The 14,854-nt window shown below is 44.8% G+C and overlaps 1 long non-coding RNA gene across 2 annotated transcripts in view; it reads left to right on the forward strand.

Moving 5' to 3' along the window:
- Positions 1-14,854, forward strand: part of LOC139106146 (uncharacterized) — a 100,404-nt gene that overhangs the window by 1,013 nt on the left and 84,537 nt on the right. The gene's annotated exons all lie outside the window — the stretch shown is intronic.

Below are 14,854 nucleotides of genomic sequence, written 5' to 3' on the forward strand. Positions count from 1 at the left end.
CTCTCCCGCCATTCGCGCGCAGCCTCCGGCTCCAAATACTTGTTCCGGCTTGTTCCGCGCTTTTACGTCTCGCGAAACGCTTCGCCCGCCGCGATTATGTTATCGTCGACGGGGCTCGGGCGCGGAGGATGAAGGGCAGTAGGAGGAGAGAAGCTCTCGGTCCAGAAGGCGCGCGAGAATTTCTCTCTGTCTCGCGAAATGACGGTCGTACCTTCGTGATGAATTATTTAGCGTTATGCGCGTCGCCCCTAGGGATACACCGCGATCGATACCGGTTCCGTTTGATTACGCACTGCCGAGTGCGCGAAATTAGCAAACTTCCCGGCACGATATCGGTATGCTCGGTTTCGTCTCTCCCCCTCCCCCCTCCCCCTCTCCCTCCCTCTCTCTCTCTCTCTCGAGGCGAATGCGTTAATTACTTTTCCAACAGCGCGACCGACGAAGAGCAATTTTCTTCGTGTTGTCTTCCGCGCGGCGCCGGAGAGTTTCTCAGACGAGCGTCTGCTCGTTTCCGCTCTCGGTTCGTCTTCGCTCTCGCAGGAGCTTCGCTTTTTCGTCGCTCGCAGGCCCCATTTGCGCGCCCGCGCCGCGGCTTCTCTCCCGTAATCTTGTGAATCGCGCGAGGGTAGCCCCCGCGACGAGGTTCTCGCGGAAACTTTCGGATCTCACACCGCCGCTCGCGCGAACAACGGTGCGAAGTTCACCGACCGTATAATCCAAGCTTATAATATTAAACCTGCAACAGCAAAACTGTAGCTTCGACATTACGAATTCCTAAAAGTCGCAACGACATTTCGTAATCTCGACATCTCGAGCTCTAATCGAACGGGACGGTCGCGGCTCTATCTCGTTGAAATTTTCGGAAAGAGCATATAAAGACGTTAAAAACACGGAAACGCATTAACAGCTTCGTCATATTATATGTAGGATTTTTTTTTTTTTTTTATTGTTCTTAATGAAATATCATTTTTCGTAGAAATATTAATTTTTATTAGATTATTTTATTTCGCTATTCCGAAATTATCATACATTTTTCGTTCATATTATTTTACATAAAATAATGGAGATTTCTTTGTCTCTGAGACATTATTTGATTTATGATTAATTAAAAGTAATATTCAGTCTGTATTGAATACCGATAGCTTAACAGTACTTTCTGTGGAAATTTTTTAATACTTTTTTTTTTTTTTAATTGGTTAACTACGCGTTGATTATTTATCGATCTAGAAATATGTATATTTTTATGATAAAACAGTAAATCTACATACTTACATAAATTTAATTTTCTAACGTCGCAACGTATTTTTTAAGAAAAACGCATAGGTGAAGATAAGGAACGCGCGTAAGATAGGTCATGTAGCACTTAATCCTAATCAACTGATTGTTCGCCACGCCGAGGTGAGCGATCCGATGCGATCGCCGGCATCTCGACCAGAAGATGTAGCGATTTGAAACGGAGCATCTCGAAAAGCTGAGATTTCTTCGTAAGCTTGAAATCCTTGTCTTACCCGAGAGCTTTTTGAAAAAGCATCCGACAAGCTCTCGCGTTAGCAAATATTCCAATTGCACTTACTGTCATACTTTAATTATAATACCTACTCAAACATAATTTGAGAGAAAGAAAAAAAAAATGAAAATACAAGCGTTCGTCAGCTATACATATAGCGAAGCACGATGCAACGCGATACAGCTTTACGTCCCGCGCAACCATTGCACTTACTTGGAAAGTAATCGCAAGGCATTTGTATGTACGTGGCGGATTTCGACGACAAGTCACCCGCGATTTCATCGGGGATTTAAAACATTTTTATCATCTCTCTTCCTCGTCATAAACATACACATGTTTCGTCGAAAAGATTTCGGGACGTGACGAGTATTCTCAGCCGCGGCGCACACTCGTTTCGGGGGAGATAGCTTCGTAAGACACACGTGGAACACTTAAATCGCGTAGTCGCGTACCGATCCTCCCCTTTATTGACATTTCGCGTACGTGCGTGGATAGGAAAAGCGACGGAGGCAGAGAGCCGCGATTGTGTAAAGCTCGTTTGTCGTGCGGAAACGCGTCGCGAGGTACGACAATAAATAGCGAGATACGAGTTGCCGGCGCGAATCGTGTACACGGGCCATATCCATCGCGTAGACGATGACTTTTAGTGCACGCAGATTCTCGCGGTTAACTCAATTTTACGAAGCCATTGGGGTGCACGCGAAAGGAATATGAGTCCAGAATTCGTTTAGCGTTTCGCGCCATTATGATTTTCAACGACAATTGCAATAGTTGCTTCACCTCGAACTCTCTCTTTTCGCGTAAGAAAGATTTTAATTTAATGAAATTATAGCGCGAACAGCGCGTGCTGCTTAAGATCGATGGTGTCGAGAGAAATTTGAATAATTATCAAATTTCGTCGCGCGATCTCTTCGCCGGGAATAATGAATGCGATTCTTTAAACGGTGTAGAAAAGAACGCTAGGGCCGGTAATTGATTTTCGATGGACTATTATTCTTGGTATTTCAGAGAAGTGCGGTCGTTCGAGCGATACCTAAATGGTTTCCGATGGAGCGCTTGTTACTTCATTTGCAACGCATGAATACCATCCGCAATTTTTACGATTCTGAAACGGTGAATAAAGAGCGTGGCGTGAGAAATATTACGTGCTCATCTAACGAATTAAGCGGTGAAAAAGAACGCGCTCTCTCCTTTATCTATCTTACTCTCTCACGCGCTCGTATGTGTGCGTGCAGCTCGTTGTACATATGTAACTGTTTGCTTCAATTATAATTTACGAAGAAATATTTCTGCCGCGCTAAAAAGATTATAAATATGAGAGAGCTTGGAAAAAAATGGCGCAATAAAAAGAAATGGTATTGTATCATTAAAAATTGACGAAACATCTTACATATTTATGTTTTTGTGGACATTTTTTAATTTTAGTTAAAAATATTATCTGAAACATTAATCGATAGAAAAGATATTGAAGGTAAATTTAAAATTAAACACCCTTTTCTTTAAAATAATCTTTTTTTTTTTTTTCTTTTTGGAAAGCGCGCGAACGTACGTTATAATGGATCGCTCACATTCTACGGGTCTTTTGTCTTCGAATCTCTATTTGCGAGCGAGTTCAATATATGATTTAAAAATGCCGTCTCTCGATCTGTACGTCGCATAGATATTGACTCGGAGCTGTTGCAATCACGCGTCAAGACTAAGATCCGTTGTCATCGTGTAATCATTGCTTCTGCATGCGTTTAAATATTTGTCGTCGAGCGTTTCTCTCCCTATGCTTTACACGTATTCACGGCTACGTGTAAGGAGTACATGCATCCTACGGTGTACATTGCGGCTAGCACTGGCTCTACATTTCCAATCGTCTGTTTAGCTCGCGGTAGTCTGTTTCAATTATACGCTCGAGGAAATTTTGTGATTTTTCTTCAAAGAAATTTTCCCTGCGGATTCGTAACGGCAATCAGCGCGGAGTGGACCGCGGATGTGCACGTCGGGTTTCGTTAAAACCGTCTCTATTTTTCTGTATTCGTGCTACTTCATATAATGAGGATAATCGGGGCTCGCATCGGCCCCGCGGTTTAATATTTTACTTGACTCGCAGGCAGGTTTTGAAAACTAGCCTGATTAGACAACGAAGTGGCTCGCCGCGATCTTGCCCTAATGAAGAAATTGAGAAATTACACGGGAACGGTAGCTAACTCGATTTAGGGCATCCGTTGTATGGAGCGCTTCGTTAATCCGGGAGACGCATCGACTTCGCGGGGATTAGGGTAGTTACATTTAGCGCATCTTCAAGGCTGCTTTTACACCTATACGAGCAACCATCCACCACAGAGCTCCTACTTCCCGTATCGTATATCACGTCTCTGTATCTCTGAGAAGAGACGTTGAATCCGTCGCGTCGGAGGCACCCCTGCCGCTTTTGGGAATTTAATCATACAGTTCGAGTAACGCGCGCAACCCCGAGTAACGTCTCGAAATCCTCAATTCGAGCTCGGGAAATTGCGGGCGAAGGAGAATACCAGATTTAACCCTTTTAGAGCAAGGAGAAGTTGGAAAGAAGTTTCCCGTGAGTCAGGAGAAAAATTTTATGTTGCGAATATATTTAAATGCCGATTCGTCATGAAAACATAAAGTTGATATCTTTATTAATATTCCTGAGCGGTGATTTCCTAATAGATTTAATCTGCATTACCGTAGCCCCAGGGTGCTCTTCGAGAATTTTCGCAAATATATTCGAATCACAATTCACGATAGCTAATATTTATCGGTGGATTCCTTTTTCCCGCGTGAGCGAGGACGTAATTTTCTTTTTCGCGATGCGGCGTGACGTGACGGCAGGATCTCAGCTGTGAATAAATGAAGGTGACCTTAAAGGTCGCACCTCCACGAGATGTTTGCACGTAATTTTTTTTTTTTTTTTCCCCTTTTCTTTTGCAAGCGAGAGGAGGCGTGCTTAGCTTCGTTTTCCTCGTTAATCCTTGTGCGAAAGTCCGCGGCAAGGGAACGAGCCTCTCGCCTTCCTTCCTTTGCGTGTTTGTCCGCTCTTATTAATTTACAAAGGCGTCGGAAGCTACGAGAGAGGCGAAGATGCTGGCGAAAGGAGTACTAGGACGAGGGATGTTAAATAAATATCCACAGAGACGAAGACGAAATTCGGGATACCTGGGCACCAACCACCGCTAGCCAAAGTACCGAGCGAAGCAGAACCGAGTGGTATAAGACCGTGTTTAATTTATTTCGGCTGCCAAGGACCCAGGCATTAAACTTCCACCATTCTCTCCTTCCGCCTATCTTATTTGCCTTACATTCGTCACCGGCAGGACTGCGTTTCGCCCGAGGAAGGCTCGTGAAGCCACGGCAGCCACCACCCGTCTTTCTTTCTCCATCCCTTAGTCACTCGACACGAACAAGACGCTAAATGTCATAATTAATCTGATCTCATTAGAATTCAGCAGTCTGCGATTAGTTCCAGGATGCTGTGATTTGTCATCCGTCAGAACGAATCCCGCGCGGAAAGTATTTTCGTGGATTAACAAGGGTCGCTTAATGCCAATTTGCGGAAATTACACAAAGGATCGTTTAACGTCCGTTGGAATGGAATCGATGTTAAACAGCAATCGTTAATGCGATCTGTGACGACACGGTCTCGCAAAAAAAGAAAAAAAAAAGGGAATAAGCTTTAAGTAGTAGTCTCATGAATTTGCCTCGCCGCTTCGTCGTCTCACTTTCTTCCATTGACAGTATTTACATTCTATTGATTGCTTCAATATTCAAGAAATCAGTCTGCACGGCACCAGTTTAGACCGGTTGTTTCATTCGGAATTAGTATTCCGCCTGCGTTGCACGAGTCAGTCTGCTACGGACGACGTTTGATTTCTTTCGAAAAATTCACACTGCTGTAGATTGACGACTACAATTTTTCAGTGCTCGGCTGCGAGGATATATGTTCTATCGCACGTACACAGGATCGGATTAAGGTACGAGCCAGTCGGAAAATCGCGACGGAGATCAATCACCGGGAAATAAACAGAAATAGAATCGACGCCAGATAATCGAAGCTAATATTAAAGATCTTTCTTTAACTTCATATTAAAATATACTTTTGATTTTGGATGAGTCAAATTTACCGAAGGTTCCTAAAATATTCAAGGTAGTAAATCAATAATTTAGAATCATTGAACTGTAGTATTTTTGATTATTTAGCAGGCAAAATCAAATAGTTCAATTCAAAGGGCTTATTTGGCGCGTCTCAGCTAGTAAAGTTTGACGATAAAAATTAATTATGAAGTAGCCGTGAGAACGAATCGTGATAAGAAAGTGTAAGTTAGAAAATGCCTCCACCGTCAGGCTAAACCGCCTACGTGATGAGACTGATACTCATCGATACCACGAACTATATACTACGAACTAGACTCATATTTATTGATACTACGAAAAGCCGAATTCGGCTTCCGTGTATTTAATTTTTTGCCGATGTCACCGAGTTAAGTTTAACGCATTAACTTTCCTCTCGCAGCCAAACATCTTAAGTACGGAACACGCGCCTTGAACACGATCCATGAGAGTACTCACGAAACTTCGTAATTAACTTTATTCTCAATAAGATTTACTCGTTATTTTTTAATTTTTAATTTTTTTTTTTTTACCGGTTCGGATACAAACGCAAGTGGTTTCACGATGTGAAATTTTCTCTATCGGATGGTTAAAAATAGTGGCTATCGCGAACCCGTTTCATTTTTCACCGCGTGTATAGGTATAAGAGGTAAGATTTCTTGTCCTCTCTCGATCCCTTCATGGCCGTCGATCCTTCTTGCGCTCTTCCATTTTTTGTCTCCTTACATCGCGCGCTCGTACTTGGAATTCATCGTTCTTCGCCGTTCTCTAGCACTCGGTGCTGTTTCCGCGACCTCTTATCGTACTGTCGCTTGCCGCACATACATACCTATGTCCTGCGATGCCGTTTCTATCGCATTACGCTATGCCCTTCCGCGCTCTTTGTCCGCTTGTGCACCCTGCTGATTTGAGCTGCTAACCGGATTCGCATACGTCTGAATTTATCTCCTTTGGCAGATGTCTCTCTATCCCCACACGTGTACTAGACATCGTAAACGCTCTCTTTGTCGGATGCATTTTTTCGTGAAAACACGTCGCGTCGTGTTTCAGTGAGAGGTCCTTTATCATCGTTAGACGTATTAACAAAAAAAAAAAAAAAAAAGAAGTCTGCTACGAGACAAAAAGTGGAAATTAAAAACTGAAATTATAGTTGTCCCGCAGTAAACGATTTATCGGCAATCTGTAGCTTTTATAAAAGATGAAGCGATCTGATATTTCTCTACGGAGGCAATAGCTTTAAATTAAAGAGGCGATTACAGCTAATTGCAGCTTTGTGTCCCGTTATACGATCGTGACGTGCGCGTTCTTTACGGCCGTGAGATTTGCGAATATTTGCGAAGCGGCGTTGCTTCACCCGTTGTGTCGCCCATGTGTGTAACGGACAACAGAAAATCCCCGTGAAGAGCCCGACAAGCCAACGACGGATATTCGCGCCGGGTTTACGAGCCGTTTTATTGCGACAGTTTGCACGGGCGCTGGGAAAAAAAAAAAAAAATGTGATGAGCAGGCAGAGGTCGCCGCTTTAGCGCGATAAATTGGCAGGTGATAACACCGACATCGCTGATGCCCGCGGGAAAAAACTTTCTTCCTTGCAGCTTCAGAGAGAGAGAAAGAGAGAAGTCTTGACACGTCGCGGAAATATCAGACAGCCGAAAGTCCCGCTCGGAAACGTCACGCCGCCGAGATTTTTCTTTTTCATCCTTTTATTCTATCGCGATATCGATGACGCGCAAACGTGACCCCCGTCGCCCGAGCACGGCGAGGTCTCCCAATTCCGCGACGGTTGTTTTATCAGGTGCGTAATTCCGATCGTCACGCATCGCTACGAGAAAACGTTTCGTTTAGCACGCAAATGTTTGTGAGTTGTTGGCGAAGGAAAAGCAGGCGCGGCGCGGACGCAGAACTGTGCAAATTCAATTTTGTCGCCGGCGGTATCGGTTCTCCCGTGACAATTCGCCATGCATAACATCGCGAATTCTCGGTGCCACATGGCAACGCGCATGACTTCCTCTTTTTCCACGGTGGACGCGCGATACGATGGCGCCCATTGTTTTGGGACGACGCCAGGGGGGAAAAAAAAAGTGCTCGCCTAGCAGAACGGTTCTTCCGTGTAATTACGGGCGCACACACGTAATTCACAGGGGGGTGCGCTTTGTACGCGCCGCCTTTGTTTAGTTATTCGCGAAGCTCTCGCGAATTATAAACGTGCGCATTTACTGACGGCTCGCTCGGAAGCGCCGGTAAAGAATGGACCTTGTTACGTCTCGTTAAGAAGTTTCGCGGAAGTTTCGGCCCGCCGCAGACGCCGATCGCCCCTTAATAACCACGAGATGAGTTTACGGTGTACAAGCAACCGGATGAGAAGCAAGAAGCAACCGCCCCGGCTATGCTATCGGAGCTAATTTATATTAAATGTTAACCCGCTCGCGTTGCTGGCTCATCTTTCATCGCAGCGGCGTTCATCGTTCTTCTCCCGGGATAGCGAAATCGTGATCGATCACGCGTTACTATTATGCATTTGTATTTTATAATAGATGCGCTATCAAATTTCCGATTTACGAGAACGCTCGTGCTGCGGCACGTTGTAATTCGCGCGGGAGAAAAAAAAAAAATGCCGCCGTGGCTCGCGCACCCTGCGTTCGTTCCGAGCAGCCGCGAGTAAATACAGCTTCAAGCGGGGGTGAAATTTTAATAATGTTGGCCGTTATTGTCAATCCGGGACGAGGAAAATGTCGGGGCGGGGAGAAACTTTTATCAGGCTTAAAAATACGAATCCATCGATATTTCCATACAAGCGCGGGTTTATACAGCGATGCATGTTTTTTTTACGCGGCGAACGTCTCGCGGGAATACACGCCGTTGAAATCAATTGGGGCGATTCGTATTCTGACTTGCAAAATTTTCACGGGGCGAAGGGAGCGGGGAAGGGGAGACGCGTCGAGGGACAGCGCGACGCGAAGATTCCACCCGTCATAATTACAATTTATATTTCCCGTTATGCGCGGCTAATGGCCCGGAATGTGAAATGACGTGGCTTGCCGAGGGTGGGAGGGAGAGAACGTCCCCCTTACAGTGCTTTGTGGTGACATGTATCTTCTGAATCAATCGAAATCAGCGAGCCGCGTGCATCGAGCACCGATGGTCAAACCGGTCGGCGGCGTTCCGTGCGAATATCGCGCGGAAATCGACCACGCATTTCACGGTTTTGCACGCGCCACGTCTCCTTGTGTCCGTGTACGCGTTTGTGCGCGCGTTCCGCGATGACGGAAAATGGGCGCGTTTCGCATGAGCGCACCTACGACGGCGCACCGGCTGTATAATATACACATTATCTTTCGGAAAACCCTCAGAGATGCACGTGCATTTAATTGAATGAAGAAACTCTCTCTCTGTCGAGATTTTCTCGCTGTGTTATTTATTGCGTCACAATCAAAATCCAACATTCTCGTCAAAAAAGATTTTTTCTTTTTCACTAGATGGAACTAGATTACCGCACGGTTTCGCGTGGGTTTTCAGCTGCTGCGAAGCGAAGTCCACATCCCTCTGTGCTTTTAGGCCGAATCAAAGTTTATTATTGTACGATTCTACGCAGGTTTCGCTTGATAGTACCGGTTCTGTCTAGTAAAAATGGCTTTTGACGGATTTCGTGGGGTTCGGATGTACGTACGTATATATGTCGCTGATACATTACGATTATGCGATTGCGTTTGAACAGGCAAATACGAAATAATAGCGCCGAATTAACGTCATGTTATATAGGGAATAATGCGGCGGCATTGCAGATGAGGCGAGTTTGACGAACTACGGGGGAACTACAAATGTTATCGCATTAATAATATATGTTATCGATTAATATATTATTGTCGCGTAACATATTACGGCCACGATGCATTACCGTATATGGTATCGTATATGCGGGCATTACCATTTATTATTTACCCGTTACATTTTATTCGGTGTCACGCGCAGACCGCCCGACGTTAAATTTTATCACATGCATATTATATGAGGGATTGGGTTAGGGTTCTATTATATTTTCCAATATCGCGCACTATACGTCGCTTAATTGAACACGCGCGCCCGCTTTGCGCGGGGTCTCCCGAAAGCGTCGCTATGCATTAAATTCCATTGGCCGGCCTGGCCGGATCGTTCAGTATTTGACGATTAACTTTGGTGATACAGAGGATGCAATTACTCATTACCTAATTTACGACGCTCGTAATCTCGTCCACGATTAACGATTCCCCCGATCATCGGAAACGATAGAGAATTTATGGATCCGCTCATCAGTCGTGACGTAATCATCGAAATTTGTAATCACGCTTATCGACAAGATCGTTCTTTCATTTTCTACGTGTCTCCGTTTCCGTCGATTCGAGCTCGAGGGTGCCTTCCGCTCGTTTTTTTTTTTTTTTTTCCTCTCCCTTCGTTTCTCTTTCTTCGTCTGTTGTTTATTCGCCGCTTTCCACGTCCGACAGGCCTCACTCGTTTCCCATCCAGATACACTTTCGACGAAGTTACCGTCGTCTATTACCCAGGACGATCCTTTATAGCCGTTATTTACGATTATTATTATTGCACGGTGATGGCTACCGCTATTGCATGGCGGACGCACATCGAGAAACTATTCTCAACGAAGAAAGCGAACGGTGCACTGCGTTACGAAAGCCGCAACCTCTCGCGCGCTTTTTCTCGGCGCAATTTACAATTTGGTTAAATTGCACCGTTGCAGATAACACGAAGGCCTCGCATTAATTATTTTTCAATGATTTTCAGGCGCTCACTTATTCTTATACTGCGATAATTTGGTAGATCGTGGGCGTGGGCGCGCGCCTGTGTGCATTAACAAATATGTAAATACACTTCTTCAATCTCTCACGTCGACGAAGTAAACAGCCGTTGTAGAGTAAGTTAACACTCGAGCTTGTGGCCATATTGACAACATTCGGTGCTGCGAAGCGTGCGAAAAATTAACAGACCCCTCTATGTGGCGTTTATCACCTGGTAAAATTGGCTTTTTGTTTACACAACGCGGCTAGCTTTACTCGTGTCACCATCGCGGCTTGTTAAAGCTGATCACACACGAAACAAGTCATCGACGTGAACGGATTTATTACAAAAATTGCCGTTGCCATTTTACATCTTCGTGCCGCGCCCGGCGTGTATTTTGCACTGTTTATTTTCACATTTCTATTTTCGCAGCGGTATGGATTACCATCGGATATTTTCTTGTTTTATCCGGGGGCAACTTCGACGTTGCGCTTTCCGGTTTCGACGTGACCCTCTTCCTGTCCATTTTTACATAAAGCCGCCAAACATCCCTCGTTCCTGGAAAATTGTACGTCGGGCTCGTTATAAGTCGCACGATCGCTATCGTCGAATACGCGTGCGTGCATCCCCCTCGTAATCCGCTTAATAGCGGCGGGGTCTATCAGCAAATCATTATTTTAGGCGGACAGATATCACGCGCGATTCAAGATACCGAGTACAATCCTACGTGAATTCGATGCGTCTCGCGTGCGTTTATAAATAAGACAATGAGCGGTCGGCACGATTAGCTGGGGAACAGGGGTGATGTAAAAAAAAAAAGAGGGCGAGTTGGAATTCGAGAGGATGAAAAGAAAGAGAGAGAGAGGTAGAGAAAATGCGAGAGAGGGAGAGATTGTTACTTATGAATAATATATATTGTAAATGGAAATGTAGCTGGCAACCTTTTTCTGATCGTCGTCGTCTGCACACGCACGCGTGTATACGTGTACGTACGTTCATACGCGCGCGGTCACGCAATTTTTTCGCGCCCACGTCACTGTTGTTGCCATGCTATTGTTCCGTTGTTGCTGCGTCTGTCTTGCGTTGTTGCGTTACCCGCGATCAGGAATCAACGTATCCTCATCGCAGTCCGATTTTTTTTTTTTTTTTTTCCTCGTACATACATGTGCACCCACCGTCTGCCAATCGGGGTTGAGATCGTCCTTCCACTCGCGATCGAAAATGTCAGCCGCGAAAGAGCGAAGGAGAAAGAAAAAGGGGAAAAAAATCACTCATGTACGCACGCACCTACTCACGCACTTATTCACTCGCTCATTCACGTACGCACGCAACTGGTGAAATTTCACGCGATACCGCTATTTTTTTCATTTATCCGCTCGCCTGCGATTTCGCCGACCACCGCATATTCTCGATTCAGCAGTTTTAATAAGTGAATTATGAACGCGTCGCAGCAGTTCTCACTCGAAAAATGGCTTCTTCCGGCCATCCGGCGTCGTAATGGAAAGGTAACCATGGCAGGATAGCGATAGGAAGGATCGTAATAGCGATAACAGTTACGTGGCGTCCGGAGATGAATGATGTGCGAGCATTTGCATGGTAAACGCAGCCGAATCGCGACAATTAATTTCTCCACGGAGAAATATTAATATACCTCGTGCGACGATCAACATTTACGCTTTACCACCTTTATTTTAAATTTCATATATTAAAAAAAAAATTTTTTTTATTTTTCACAAAGTAATATCCTTTTTATTATTTTTTTATTTGCTAAACGCTTTATGAATACAAACATATTACTTGCATCCTCTGTAGTTTGCAGTTTACTTTGATGTTTATCAAAATCGTTAGATGCCTGATTACAAAAAAACGTCTTTTTTTTTTCTTTTTTTTTTTTACCTTAACATACGGTATTTTTTATCGCGACATAAGATTTTAGAGAATCATGCTCGAATATCCTCGAGTTGTTTTCTTTCTTGAAGAAGGTGAGAAAAGATAGTAAGGTGATCTTGAGAATGGCGTAAAGTCGGCGTAAAAATGTAACGTGCGTGTATGTAAATAGTGACGTTGGGGACGACGGCAACGACGGCGATGACGATGACGAGAACGACGATGTCTATGAGAGTAACCAGAATGGAAAAGGGACAGCTTTAGGGGATGCGGCGAGATCGGTGGTAGGTAAAGGGGGTTAGACTGCGGGATGCTGGGGGCGGGGGGATGGTTTTACCGCGAAGGACGACGATGGGAAGTCCTGGAGAACAACGCCCCGGGGAATCGTTTTCTAGGGAAAGCTTCGAGAGCTCACTGAAGCTACTTCTCCGCGCTCTTGGATTTCAAGCGCGATGGTGCGACTTTGATTCGATCGTACGTGCTCGAAACGCACGTGCGATTTTGATTCGATCCGCGTGCTCGAAACGTAAGAAATTAAGGGATTTCGTGGAGAATATGGTTCTTCCAAGACACAAAAAAACGGGAGTTACAGTTGTTCCTTCACGATTGCTTTCGTATAACCTTTTTTCTCGCGTCAACGACGGAAATAGAAATCGATATATATAAATTCGTACTTAAATTACTGTATGGTTAACTTTGGGAAAAAAAAAGAAAACGTTATACATTTTTTATTTTGCTACGAAACTTCGTGTTATTTTTTTTTTTTTTTTTTAAGTAAATTACTTTGTTTCAAAAATGGAAAAAAAAGTGTAAAAATAATACGTACTTTTATTTGAATTGAGGTATTTAATATAAGCTGTTTTAATAATCCAGCGGAAACGTTGTAAAAGTATCCGCGCATATAGAAATTCGGTACAAAAGTTTTTTTTTTTTCGCACGTATATTATATTTATCGCTGTACATCGCGGTATACAGTGTAACCAAGGCGTGCAATAGAGAACGCACAAATGGACTCGACGTTTCTTTGAGAGGAAATCAAGGGCGAAATAGCCAGTTTGTTGCAAACCGCTTCCATCCATCGTCCGCCCGCAAGAGAAGACGAAAGTCCCCCTATGATAACCGCGCCGTGGCACATAATTAACATTTTGACAAACCCGGAACGCCGCGTGCTTGTACCTCGAATATAGTACTCCTCGTTGTTTCTCGAGATGTCCTCAGGTCATTGTGATTCCGTTAGCTGCAGCTCAAACAGCTTAACCGAGGATACATTTCGTATGCAAATGGGAAATGTGTTCCAGAATAAGCTTACGTCTCTGTAGCTGTTACGGATCAGCACTTACTGCATAAATCGTTTTCCAGGCAGGTACGTGCGCCGCCCATTCGTTCTCGATTTCGATCGGCTATTTGACCTCGATCTGGAAGTCCACTGTCGCAATCGACGGCTATGTTTCGCTTTTCGTTGAAATCGATGGCCCCGATAATAGCGCACTGATAATTGAGCGCTGTGTTCAACTCGGTTGCATATGTGTGCTAGGTTATGAAATATTTTTACTGTGCAGAATTCCTCTCTTTCATTTTTTTTTTTTTTTTTTTTTAGATTACGTTAAAGTAAAATATTCAACATATTTTCGATTGCTCTGCAAATTTATTTTGCATATTAATTGCCGTACATTTTTTCGCTCGTATCTTTCAATGTTCTCGGAGTCTCAAATTCTTTAATTTTTATATTCCGGAATATCCGATTGACTCGGCAGCCTTCCGCTTTTGGACAGAGCTTTTCGGATTTTCTAATATTTAGTTCGTGGCGTCTTCTTCAGATTCTCGAATTGCTGGCGGTCCCCGAGAAATGCAGAAAGAGGTAGTTTCTTCGCGTTCTCGGATGTCGGTTGCACGGTTCCTTGAATCCCCGAATTGCCGCTTTTCCGGCATTTGCGGTTCTCGGTTTCTGCTATTTCCGGAATCACATGTGAAATACACACAATTTCGAGGCGGAGAGCGACGAAAAACCCCCTCCTCCGACTTTCAACCCTTCCTGTTTTACGTGGAGCAAACGTCGGTGCCGACAAAGGTACGGCTGATGATCCGACTCCCGGTGACGTGTTTTCACGCTTTTCTCGCCGCGTTTTCGTCGACGCAAATTCCCAGGGCGCGTTTCGGCTGGATCAGAATAGGGAAACTCGAGGCCACCGCTACACGCCGTTGCCGACGGTGGTCCCCCGTGTGCAAGAAGGAACTAAGTTCTAATCGAATCAACGACCCTCTCGCTTCGATTTACCGTGCACGAGGAGGACGATGCGGGGGCTGGGACACACCGCCGGGACGCGCAAGGATGAACTCGTCGAACTGTCTTCGAAGGACGGCGAGGCGGCAGCTGTTTCTTCACGTCGTCCTTTTGTCGCGTAAACCCCGTGCGCGGAAAATATTATTTGCTTTCTTGCGGTGCCGGGAAGTTTATACCGTCACCGGAAGTTTAACTGCGCGCGCGCTCTTGTCTCCGGACGCGTCGGTAAATCCTGTTTTCGGTTATATATCTTCTCTTAAAAGTGGAACACGGACGGTACAGTCCGGTGATCGCTG

This window comes from Cardiocondyla obscurior, linkage group LG01 (genome assembly GCF_019399895.1).
Source record: "Cardiocondyla obscurior isolate alpha-2009 linkage group LG01, Cobs3.1, whole genome shotgun sequence".
Lineage (NCBI taxonomy): Eukaryota > Metazoa > Arthropoda > Insecta > Hymenoptera > Formicidae > Cardiocondyla > Cardiocondyla obscurior.